This window comes from Microcaecilia unicolor, chromosome 3 (genome assembly GCF_901765095.1).
Source record: "Microcaecilia unicolor chromosome 3, aMicUni1.1, whole genome shotgun sequence".
Classification (NCBI taxonomy): domain Eukaryota; kingdom Metazoa; phylum Chordata; class Amphibia; order Gymnophiona; family Siphonopidae; genus Microcaecilia; species Microcaecilia unicolor.
Genome location: NC_044033.1, coordinates 317,386,877 through 317,399,200, shown reverse-complemented (window position 1 = coordinate 317,399,200; position 12,324 = coordinate 317,386,877).

Sequence of the window (12,324 nt, the reverse complement as noted above, 5' to 3'; positions counted from 1 at the left end):
CAGGCCATTTTCGGCACACCTTAGTAAAAAGACCCCAAAGTAACTCATAGTATTCTATAAGATACATGCATAAGTATGGCTGTACTCATATGCTACCTATGTGTACACCCACCTGTAAAAAAGATACACATGTGCACCTAATGCGTGTAAATGCCACAATTGTGGAGTGGAGGAGTGGCCTAGTGCTTAGAGCACCAGTCTTACACTCCAAAGGTGGCTGGGTCAAATCCCACTGCTGCTCTTTGTGATCTTGGGCAAATCACTTAACCCTCCATTGCCTCAGGTACAAACTTAGATTGTGAGCCCTCCTGGGACAGAGAAATATCCAGTGTACCTGAATTTAACTCACCATGAGCTACTACTGAAAAGATGTGAGCAAAATCTAAATAAATTCCACCTAAGTGCATGCATATATGCCATTACTCTAATGATGCATAAACATGTAACTGTTAGTATTTACTCATATGCCCATTATCATTCTTTCAAGTGTTAGGAATCCTAAAAATCACTTTCCATTTAAATTGGTTTATTGAACGTTCAATGATCTTAAGAAGATCCATTACAATTAGTTATAAATGTTGCATTATCCCTACATTTGGCTCTTGCTACCTTAGACTCATTCTCCATACCTATACATCAAATTTAAGGCCAAAACACCATTCCCAGCATGCACTATGGAAGGCAGGCCAGGCAAGAATGCCATGTCTACTTCCTAGATAATTCAGGAGCGGAAGTGAGCTCCAGTGCTACTTATGGCAAGCTGGTGTTTTTTCCAAGGTAATTTACAGGATGGACAGCATGTGCCTCATCATAACCAGCCACTCAAGTAATGGCAGAGATACACTTCCATTTTGCAGCTGCTGTATTTTTAACCAACAACAAATGACGATTAACATGTTTTCACTGGTATTTCTATGAGTGAGTCTGCTGGGTAAATGGTAGCTCCTGATATGCAGTTTTCTGATTTTCTCTCTAGCTGCAGAGCAGAATTCCCAAAGGACCAAATGCTTCCACCACAGATGAACAAAGCTGACTCTTGACCGCAATGCCTCCAGCACTAATTAAAGATCATTGGCTGTAAGCTCAGCCAATTTTCTCAGTGTAAAATACCAGCACATAATTTTCATATGAATTTCCATCATTAGTTTATTTGCTGTCAAATGTTTCTTTCTCCTGGGTGAGAGATACATGCTAATTTCTTTCCAATTTCCCATGTTTTCAACCAGAATGTTCACCCCTTTCAGACCCAAACAGGAGATGAGTGAATAAAAGATGGCCTCTCACTTTGGTTAGATTCTTATTGTATTATTTTTTAAAATAATTTATTTCTTCACATATAAGCAAAATATGCACAGAGGCAGTATCTAGGGTTGAAGCCTTGATTGGTGACACTGCTCACAAATTTCAAAATTGTGTAAATTCACTCCACGTGGATGGCAATTTTCAAAAACATTTACCCTGGTAATTTAAACACTGTCTGAAAATAGCTCCCGTATATGAAGGTAAAAGTAAGTGCTTCGTTTCATATATGTACCATTACCTGTATTTCTGTGGAGGTGTTCCTGGGAAGAGGAGAAAGGGTAAGGAAGAAGGGAGGCAACAACATGTACACTTCTATATTTTCTAAACTATGCATTTTCCAAAGAATCTACAGAAAGGCAACTGCAAATCTCTGCACACACTTTGTCTTTGGGTAACTGGCCAGGAGAAGATACATAAACACTTTTCCTCTGTGAATTGGTGCAAAATCCATGCTTACTAGTAATTGCTCCCTCAGTTTTGAAAATTGCCCCCTTTGAGGATCATTTTATAAAACTTTTTCCAAACGTGGAAAATGGTTCTTATAACGTTTGCAGGGGTATGATGTTAATATCTTGAAGCAAAGAGGTTTTATAAGGCAACTAATTTCCCAAGTAGCAGAAGGATGCAGTCTCCCATTTTAAGGGAAAAGGGCCCTCCCAACAACATTGAACCGAGGCCACAGTAGGTAATGCCTTGTCTAGATTCAATTTAAAACCTGAAAAATCACTCAGTTTGGTAAAGCAGTCCATCAGTACCAACAAAGAGAGGCGAGGCTCCACATGGTGGACCAAGAGATCTTCCACGAATGCGGAAAGCTTAAATTCCTGAGTACCAATCTGCACCCCCATGATGTCCGGGTTATCCAAAATCTCCTGAATAAGGGGATCCAAAGATAGGACAAACAATAATGGTGAAAGCGGACATCCCTGATGCGTGCCTCTCTGAATGTCAAAGGACTCAAGAGAGAACACCATTCACCCAGAGTACAGCCATGGGCGACACATAAAGAGCATGTTCGGCATCCAAAAAAAATCTCACTATACTATACTTACGCAAAGTAACACGTGGAGGGGCATAATTGAATGGCGCCGGCCAAATCGATGGGTGGCCATCTTCGGACCCGACTCCGCGAAGGGGTGTAGCCATGCATATTTTCAAAATACGCTTGGCGCCAGCCAAATCGCTCACCGGGGTTAGATGAGATGGCCAACTCCGATTTTCAGCCATAATGGAAACCGGAGCCAGCCATCTCAAATCCGGCGAAATGTAAGGCATTTGTGCATGGGAGGAGCCAGCATTTCTAGTGCACTGGCCCCCCTGACATGCCAGGATACCAACCAGGCACCCTAGGGGGCACTTTAAAAAATTAATTAAAAAAAAAACAAAATGAGCTTCCAGGTGCATAGCACCTTTCCCTTGTGTGCTGAGCCCCCCCCCCCCCAAATCCTCCCCAAAACCCACTGCCCATAACTCTACACTATTACCATAGCCCTAAGGGGTGAAGGGGGCACCTACATGCGGGTACAGTGGGTTTTGGGGGGCTCCCATTTACCAGCACAAGTGTAACAGGTAGGGGGGGGATGGGCTTGGGTTCACCTGCCTCAAGTGCACTGCACCCACTACAAACTGCTCCAGGGACCTGCATATTGCTGTCAGGGAGCTGGGTGTGACATTTGAGGCTGGCATACAGGCTGGCAAAAATGTCTGATTTTTTTTTTGGTGTGTGGGAGGGGGTGTGACCACTGGGGAGTAAGGGGAAGTGATCCCCGCTTCCGTCCGGTGGTCATCTGGTCAGTTGGGGCACTTTTTTTGGGACTTGGACCTAAAAAAAAGGGTCCAAATAAAACGGAACAAATTCTCCTGACGGCCGGCTTTCTTTTTTCCATTATCGGGTGAAGCCGGCCATCTCAATGCACGCCCCGACCTGCCCACGTCCCGCCTTCGCTACCATGCCGACACGCCCCCTTTCAACTTTCGCCGGCCCCGCGACGGAACACAGTTGAAGCCGCCCAAAATCGGCTTTTGATTATGCCGCTTTGGGCGGATTCAGGAGATCGCCGCCCATCTCCCGATTTGTGTCGGAAGATGGGCGGCGATCACTTTCAAAATCAGCTGGATAGGAAGTCCCATCTCACATGGTCGAACGCCTTCTCTGCATCAAAACTGACCAAAAGAGAAGGCATTGCCAACCTCTCTACCTGCTCCATGAAAGCATGAAGCATTCTCATATTGTTTGTGATTGTACATTCCTGTAAAAACCCCACTTGTGAATAAGCCACCAATAAACCAACCTCTTCAAAAAGGCCTACCCTACAGATCCAATGTAAATCCCCACACCCGGCTACACACAAAACCAATGATAGTATTGGACAATATACAACCTCCCCTCCGACCCTCATGGTGCCTGAAATACACCTACCTTATTCGAACACAACATAACCTTGTATTTGTTCTCTACCGGACTTGGCAAACGCCTTACGGTACTGTGTAAGCCACATTGAGCCTGCAAATAGGTGGAAAAATGTGTGGTACAAATGTAACAAATAAAAAAAAATAAATAAATAACACTTGTGCCAAACGGTTAGCCAAAATTTTGGCAAACAATTTGGTTTCAACATTTAAAAGAGAAATGGGCCAGTATGAAGTGGTCTTAATAAGATCTTTCCCAGGTTTCAAGAGCACCACTATCTGAGCGACTTACAATGAATCTGGTAATTCACCATTCACCACAAATGTCGTAAGCAAAGATTGCAAGGTGGGTACAATCGAGGAATTCGGAATCTTATAGAATTCCACCTGGAATCCATCAGGGCCCAGAGCTTTGTATAAGGTACACTGCTGAATAGCCACGGCAACTTGATCTGCTGTAATCAGGGCATTAAGCTTATTTTGAAAATCATTAGAAAACAACAGTAAATTCAAACTTTCCAAATAAATGTCGATCTCCAGATCTCCAGAGGACTGAGCATAAAAGTATCTATAATAATCCCGAAATACTGCAGCTATCTCTCGGTCTGTGTGCACTAACTGCCCTCCCCCTTTATCCACTTGCAAGATGATTTGCTTATCTTTAGACTGTGATGAGATATGACAAAAACTGTCCATGCTTGTTTCCATGCAGATAGAGCTGATACTTGTAATATTGCATGGATTTAACCATGTGTGCATGAATAAGCTCATTAAGGGCGGCCTGGGTTGCCAGCAGATAACTCTTCTGCTGAGAAGTAGGGTGAGCACCACAAAGAATGCGAGTCACAGTGACTTGATGCTCAAGACATAACATCTCCCTATTCTTAAAAGTAGTATAAGCCAGTCTTGAACCCTGGAGTACTGCCTTATCAGCCTCCCAATAAAGCACTGGATTATCTTGGTGAACAGAGTTATGGAATTGATACTCAGACCACTGATGCAAGAGGTAGACTCAGAACTGAATAGGAAACCATCACTGATAAGTCTTTTCTATAGCGACACCAATCTCCAAAGAACACCATATCAAAGAATGATCAGAGATGCCATAGGGGCCAATTCCCACACCTTGTACCTTAGAAAAAAGCATCTGGGATAACAACCAATAATCAATTCTGGCCTGGGAAGCATAGGCCCGATGCAGATTGGTATAATGATTCCACTTGCTTATCCCTGGTTCTGATATGCCCTTTCCATACTTATTGTCTCTTCACATAAATCTTACTGTATTGTATTGTTATTTCAATTAATCCTATGTAAGCCACATTGTGCCTGCATGTGTGGGAAAATGTGAGGTAGAAATGTACTATAAATAAATAAAAATAGTCCCTGTCTCCAGGATGTAAAGTACGCCAAATGTCTAGAAGATCTAGAGTAGAACAGAGTAGGAGAATGCTCTTAGCAGGATTCAGACTTTCTTGATCGGAGCCAGAGGTTCTGTCCATGGTAGGATCATGAACCATATTAAAATCCCTGCTCACCCCCCATAACAACAGGAATGCCCGGATGACGGATCAGCATGTGGATCAGTAGTGTTCTTATAAATTTGCTATCATAGACATTAGGGGAATAAACATTGCAAAGAAATAACTGTTGTTTAAAGTAACTTGTGCTATGATAAAACGCCCAAAAGAATTTTTCCTTTTTTTTTAAGTATTTTATTTTATAATTCTTAACAAGAATACACTTGTTATCGAAATACAGCCATAATTATTTCAAGAACAAAAACAGTCTTATATTCACCATTTTCATAACTTCAAGAAAAGTAAACATTAATACTCAATATACATGTTCATGCTTTGGTAGCCCACTTTTAAATAAGAGAGAGCGATAAGAGTCAGGGAAGATATAACATATAAATTAAACTGAGGTAATATTGGCGTGTTATTCCAGGCTATCTATTTTACTTCAGTTGTTTCCTGTCCAGAAATGACTTCAGGTGGTCAGGAGAATAAAATGTATATTTCACCTCACCCATCTTAACATTACACTTGCAAGGATAGGCTAAAAAAAAAATGACCCTCCAGTATCTATTGTCCTTGCTTTCAAAGCCAAAAAAGCTTTTCTTCTTTGCTGGGTAGTCTTCGTTACATCAGGGAATATTTGTACTTTTATACCTCCAAACCTCATATTTAAATTTTTGAAGTAGAGTTTCATTATATTATTCAGGTCTTGTTCAAATATTAAAGATACCAACAAGGCGGATCTTTCCGTGGACTCATCAAGAGATTGTTCCAGAATAATTGAAATGTCCTCAATGTCTTTCCCAATTTCTTGTTTTTCCCCTGCTTTCCTTTTTGTGGATTTGAAAGATAATTATTATTTATTGGCGGAATTGCTTCTAGAGGCATTTTTAAGACTTCATTTAAATATCTTTTAAACATATCATGCGGGTTAACTCCAAAAATATTTGGGAAATTCAACAACCATAGGTTCAATCTCCTATTGAAATTTTCAATTTGTTCAAGCTTCCTTCTAAGATCTATTTTCTTTTACAACAGATTGTTGAAATTCTTGAAGAGAAATTACATTCTGCTGAATGTTTGAAACTTTTTCAGCTAATTCAGCTTTTATTTGATCCACCTTTAAATTTAATTCTTCAAATTTATTATTAAAAGTCAAAACTTCACCTGATGTCTGTAATAAGGTTGAATCCATTTCATTCAACTTCCTCCAGATCATTTCCAGACTTATTTCGTCCCACATTTTCTCTGAGGATACTACCTCAGTCCTCAGCGTCTTTCGTAGCGATTCCAAGCCCTCACTGGTGAGCTTACCCGAAACACTTCCGGTAGGGCAAAGTTCATCCAATGGAGTCGGCACTGACGCCGGGTGTGGGGGTTTCAATATCGGAGGTGGAGAAAGAGACACCTCCTCTCCCAGCAGGGCTCCAGCTTCCCCCGAAGTCCCCACAGCAGGATCTGCGTCTCCGGCAGTCTGGTGAACCAGCACTAAAAAGCGTTCAAGGCCCGTTTGAATCAGAGAGGAGGTCGAGGTAGGGGGGGTACTATCCTCGTCAACCCCTTGCGCTTTGTATGAGGCATATTAGAAGGAAATTATTTTACCAAAACGAGCTCGTGGAGTGACTTTTCAGCGCGTCTTAACACGCCGCCATCTTCCAAAAGAATCTTTCCAACTCTGATGCACCAATACATCCAAGTTCTTAAGCAAAAGAGAATTAAAACTCCGGCTTTATGATGCACAGCTTGAGCATCTCTTAAATCTCTCAACCACCATTTAAAAAACAATTTTCATGTTCTGGTATAGATAAATGGGTTTCCAGTAGGAAAACCAGATCTGCTTTATGACGATTTAAGGTTTGTAAAAATGTTTCTGTCTCTTAATAGGAGAAGTAACTCCATTAACATTTCATGAAATAAGTTTAACTGGCATTGAGACTAGCTTGAAAAATAGTAAAGGAGTTAGCCCAAAGCTTAATCATAGATCAAGAGGACTGTCCCAGCCAGCAATCCTCTCGCCAGATCCTAAAAACTTGTGCGGAGCCGGTAGGAGAGTCCAGTCACACAGCACAAGCCATAAGCTTATCACCCAAAAGAAACAGAATAACATGAAAAGTAATCAACTATCTTGCCATAAGGAAAAAAAAACTATAAAAAGAGGAAAGGAAACCCCCCTAATGATTGATTCCCCATTCATATTTACTACAACCTACTACCCCAATGAATTTCCCCCCCCCCCTCAGCCATATCTCACAGTGACCTAATTAGGACTTAGGTCACTGTGAGATCCACCCCCCAGCCCCCACCAGACATACTACAAAAGACCTGTTATTAAGACATAACAAAAAATTTTAGCAGAAGCAAACACCCCCCTTGCAACTAGAATTAATACCCAAGGAATAATTTATATATATATAAAGCACTGTCCAATAGGACACCAAAAAGACACAAAAAAACCCCAACCCCACAAAACTACTATACTGGTCTAGTCCTGAAGGGCAGACAACTTTATATCCCACAGCAGTCATCGCAATCCTAATGTTGCCAGAGCAGTCAGACCCCGTGTTAACTGAAATTGCAGTCAAGGTAGCAAAAGAATATGCCAGAAACATGTGGGGGATCCCATTTCTGGGGTCTGAACAGCAACAACAATATGGGTAACAGTGCACAACCACCACATTGGATGGCAAAAAAACAGAGAAAAAAAACCTCATGCGTAAGATCAACCTATATGTAAAACAGCATAGAAGGATACCTGGAACTTTGAAGTCCCCCAGCAAAAAGAAAAGGGCATAGTACATACAGAGTCCCCTAAAGCATATGATTTGATGTAGATATTGTACTGATGGGTGCCCACCAGTCTGCAGTAATGATCAAACATAGTCCATAAAAACAATAATCTTTCCTATTGCAGTCAAAAGTCAACTATGTAGGTCAGGGCTGCTGGAAGAAAGACAAAAACCCACACCTGGGAAATGAGCTAAATAACAGAGCAGGAGCCTGTGAAAAATTCTGATAACAAACATGTCTCCAGCAGCATTAATTTGTGCAGAATGGAACCGTTCAAGATTACAGCCTGTATTAGGATATATAAAAGCAATAATAACAGAATAAACAATAAGGGCCCTGTTTACTAAGACATGTTAATGATTTTAACACGCCTACAATTAACGTGTGCGCTAACCATGTAGACGCCTATAGGGATATTGTAGGCATTTACACCGTTAACGTACGTACATGGTTAATGCATGTTAACACTAACACACCTGTAACACAGCTTAGTAAACAGGGCCCTAAGAGTCAGTCATATATAATCTAAGACAGAAAGGGCTATGTTTACTAAGCTGTGCTGTAGGCGCGCAAACCTTTTAGCATGCGTTACATATTAGCATGCACTAACAATAAAGATAATACCCATTATATTCCTGTGGGCGCGTTAAAAAGTTTGCATGCCTACAGCGCAGCTTAGTAAACAGGGCCTGAAGGCTTCAGCACAGTGCAGTAAGCAGGCAAAAATGAAAATCAAAATATATCAAATAAATATTGCTTTTAAACACGTCACATATGCATCCACACTCCATTCAAACCAGCAGAACATACAGGAAAGAAAAAAAAAGATAAAGGTGGGAGAAAATCACTAGAGGGGTCCAAAAGAGATTCAGGTCCAGACTTGGATCAGAGAAGCAGTTGATGTCAAATCTTCTGGTCTGAGGAACAGTACAAATCCATGATGGTAGATCGCCCAGTAAATTCAAAAGAAAAATAAGCAGTGCACCACAGAACAGTCTACCAAGTTGGAATCTCCTGAGTTGGTAATTGTTGTAGAAAAGCCTTAGCTGCCTCTGTGTTATCGAAAAATTGGGGCTTGCCTTCTGTAAATACCTTCAGCTGACTGTATAGAGCAAGGCAAACTGAATATACCTTTTATGAAGGTCTGCACAAATTGGCACGTAGGCCCATCACATAGTAGACACCGGGATGGAGAAATCCTGGAAGCACAGTATCTGCTTATTTTCTTAGGTCAAGGGCCAAGTGAGTGGATAGCCCACAAGATCTCCATCTTATGTGCATAGTTGAGGAGCTTAATAATGACCACCCAGGGTGGCCATCCATTGTTCTCCGGGGTCCCAAATGGTGAGCCCTCTCAATGCAGAGAGGCCCTGCTTTGGATTGAAGGTGCAAGGAGTTAACCAACCAAGATTCCAGGAAGGTTCTTTTTTTTCTATTTATAAGATTTCAAATTTACAAGCAATAAAATAGCTTGCTAGAAATACAGAGAAATTAATACACAAGAATTATTTCAATCAGGTAATTCTATACTCTTCCTTAGACCACAAAATAGGGAGAGTGAAACAAGACAAGGAGATCAATTAAACAACAGTAAACAGAAAAAATGTGGTATTAACCTGATTATCCCCAGTTATTATTTGTCTGAATCATTATTCCACATTGATCGTCTGGTTGGCTTCTTCAAACCCAAAACGGTGTATATTCAATTTATTTGTTGGAAACATACTTATTGTCCAATATTAGCAAAAATAATACACCTAATTTCATTTTTTTCTCTTTTAAAACCAGAAATTATTTAACATGCAAACACTTGAGTCTCTAATCCAATTCCCACTGATTAAGGTAATCCCAGTTTCACAGGCTTCACTCCTTTTGAATTAATATTACTAAGTAATAATTTATATTACTAAGAGGAATCATTACAAAGGAAAATAACAAAATATTTTAGGAAATATTCTGAGGAAATCTTTAGGAGTCATACCCGGAACTCTGGGAAAACAACAATCTCAATATTAATCATCTGTAATAATATTCATTTTGTTAAAATTTCTGGTCTATTATCATTTTCAAAATCTTAACCGTTTCCTACTCCTGTAGAACTTCATTTGCTGTATCAATTTTTCTTTCTCAATGGGTTCAATTGGGTTATCCATGTAGCTTAGTAATAAGATTATATCTGAAACAGTTATTTACTACCACCGTTAGGTCCTGGAGCGCCTTCCAGATGATATTCAATGTAACCTCCACAGGAGCCGAAAACGACAAGCTGATAGCTCTTACGGGTTTAGGAGTGGCACCGCCAACTCGGGTTCAGCTGTAAACGACTTCCGTTTCAGCATGGACTCCTAACTCACTCCTCCACTCCTTGGACATGGTGGTTAAATGATTCGGGAGCGATGAAGTTGTTTCCAGGTCCAAGAGCGTTAACACTCCTTCGCCGGCGCTAATCAAAGGACTCACCAACCCAGTCATGTGTGGGCAGCTCGTCGCGCAGCGGTCCCACACTTGCTACACAGGGGACCAAACTCTTGCCATCGGCGGCTGACCCCCGATTGTCCCCTTCCTCCGAGTTAAGGTAACTGCAGTTGCAGAGAGGAAATTTCAAGTAAACAAAGACAGAACTTCAGAGGACAGCTGGGCTGTTGAGTGTACGAGCTTCAGGTCGCCATCTTTCCACTCTCCCTAGTTTGGGACACTCTTTGTCTGGTTTCTCCTCAGAGGCCTGTCTGATATGGGTAACCCTTCAGCATAGCCCTCTGAGTCCATTAAAACACAGAAGCCCCTCCACCACTGCATGGTGGTGTCCATCGGAGGGGAGAAAGGTTCTAAGTTCTGAATTGGTAATTGTTTTGGGTAAGCTGACCAAGTGCAAATTCCCTCTGCGAGATCTATTTTAATATCATCAACCTTATCTTCCAGTGCCTGTAGCTGAGATTGAAGAGTGGTAAGCTGTTGTACTTGATCCTCCAGATCGGAGACACGCTGTACACAGATGAAAATTCCCCTCTCAGGCTTCCAGTTGGCCATCCACAATTTCGCGTTGGTCAGTCACATTCAGCATCTTATCTAGGGAAGAATCTATGGCTTGGTGGACCGCTGCCACAATCTCCGCATCCATTGCCGAACACATGGACGATAGCCCAGCACGTTCCCCATCTGCCGTCTTTGCTTCGCTTGGCGCGGCTTCCCTGCCTCCCGCTTTTTGAGATTTGAAGCTATACTCACGTTCTAACCGCCTCTGCTGTCGCGGGACCCAGCTGCAATTAAGAGCTGATATAGTCTCAAACTACCAGAACCAGAATTATTTGTCCAGTAGCTCGGGAGCTTGTCTCATCCATGCCTGCTTTCTAGTGTGGTAATCACATGACCCCACTCAATGATTGTTTTAAATTCTAGATATTCAGTTTTGGTATCCAGATAGTGGCCGATGCTTAACTTAGGACATAGTGGTGACCTGTGATAGAGAGCCTGTAATCAGGATTGCTATTAATTTTATATACCGCTTTTGTACCAAGGTATTAAAGCAGTTTATAGGAAACCAAACAATTGATACCAAGTGCAAAATTAGGATAGCCAAAAGGCTGTCCTAAATGTATCCAGATATTATCTGATTAGGGTCTGAATATCGCTACTACCTGGATAACTAATCGCCCTTCCTTAGCTCCAGTCACAAACGCCCTGGGCACTAGCCAGATAGCACCATGGCGGTCTAAAGATTTCCAGCAACATTATCTGAAGAGTGGCGCTAAATATCCCAGTCAGCACATTGATCTGGATAGAGGGTGCATGCGTCTAACAAAATAAGTGCTGCTGAATATGGACCCCTAGTTTTTCATTACAAGATCCGTATCTCAGAAATGAAGTCCTCCAAAGGACATCTCTTGCTTATTCAGGTCAGTGCATTTTCATTTTTTATGTCAGGGCACACTTTACAGATTGCTTGGTCCTCACAATCCCCACTTCTCCATTTTCGTATTTTCCCCTTCATTCTCATCCCATTGTTTAACCACACGCCTCAGTTCAGCTGTTTCACATATCACAATACCATGGTGTAACTTTAGTTAATTGCTGTTCATACATGATATCTGGTAGTTGTATAATAGATTGCTCCTGTTTTTGGGCCTGGGCTCTCAATTGCTTCCTTGACAATTTGCTGTTCAGCATCAGCCACTGCTCACTGCACCAGCTGGGTGTAACTGTTTGCTAGTGTGCCATTTGTTTTTCTTTTCTTTGATTTTTAGTAGAGGCCCTGGAGTATACGTGGAGGGGCATTTTCGAAAGAAACGTCCAAGTTGCGATTTGGACA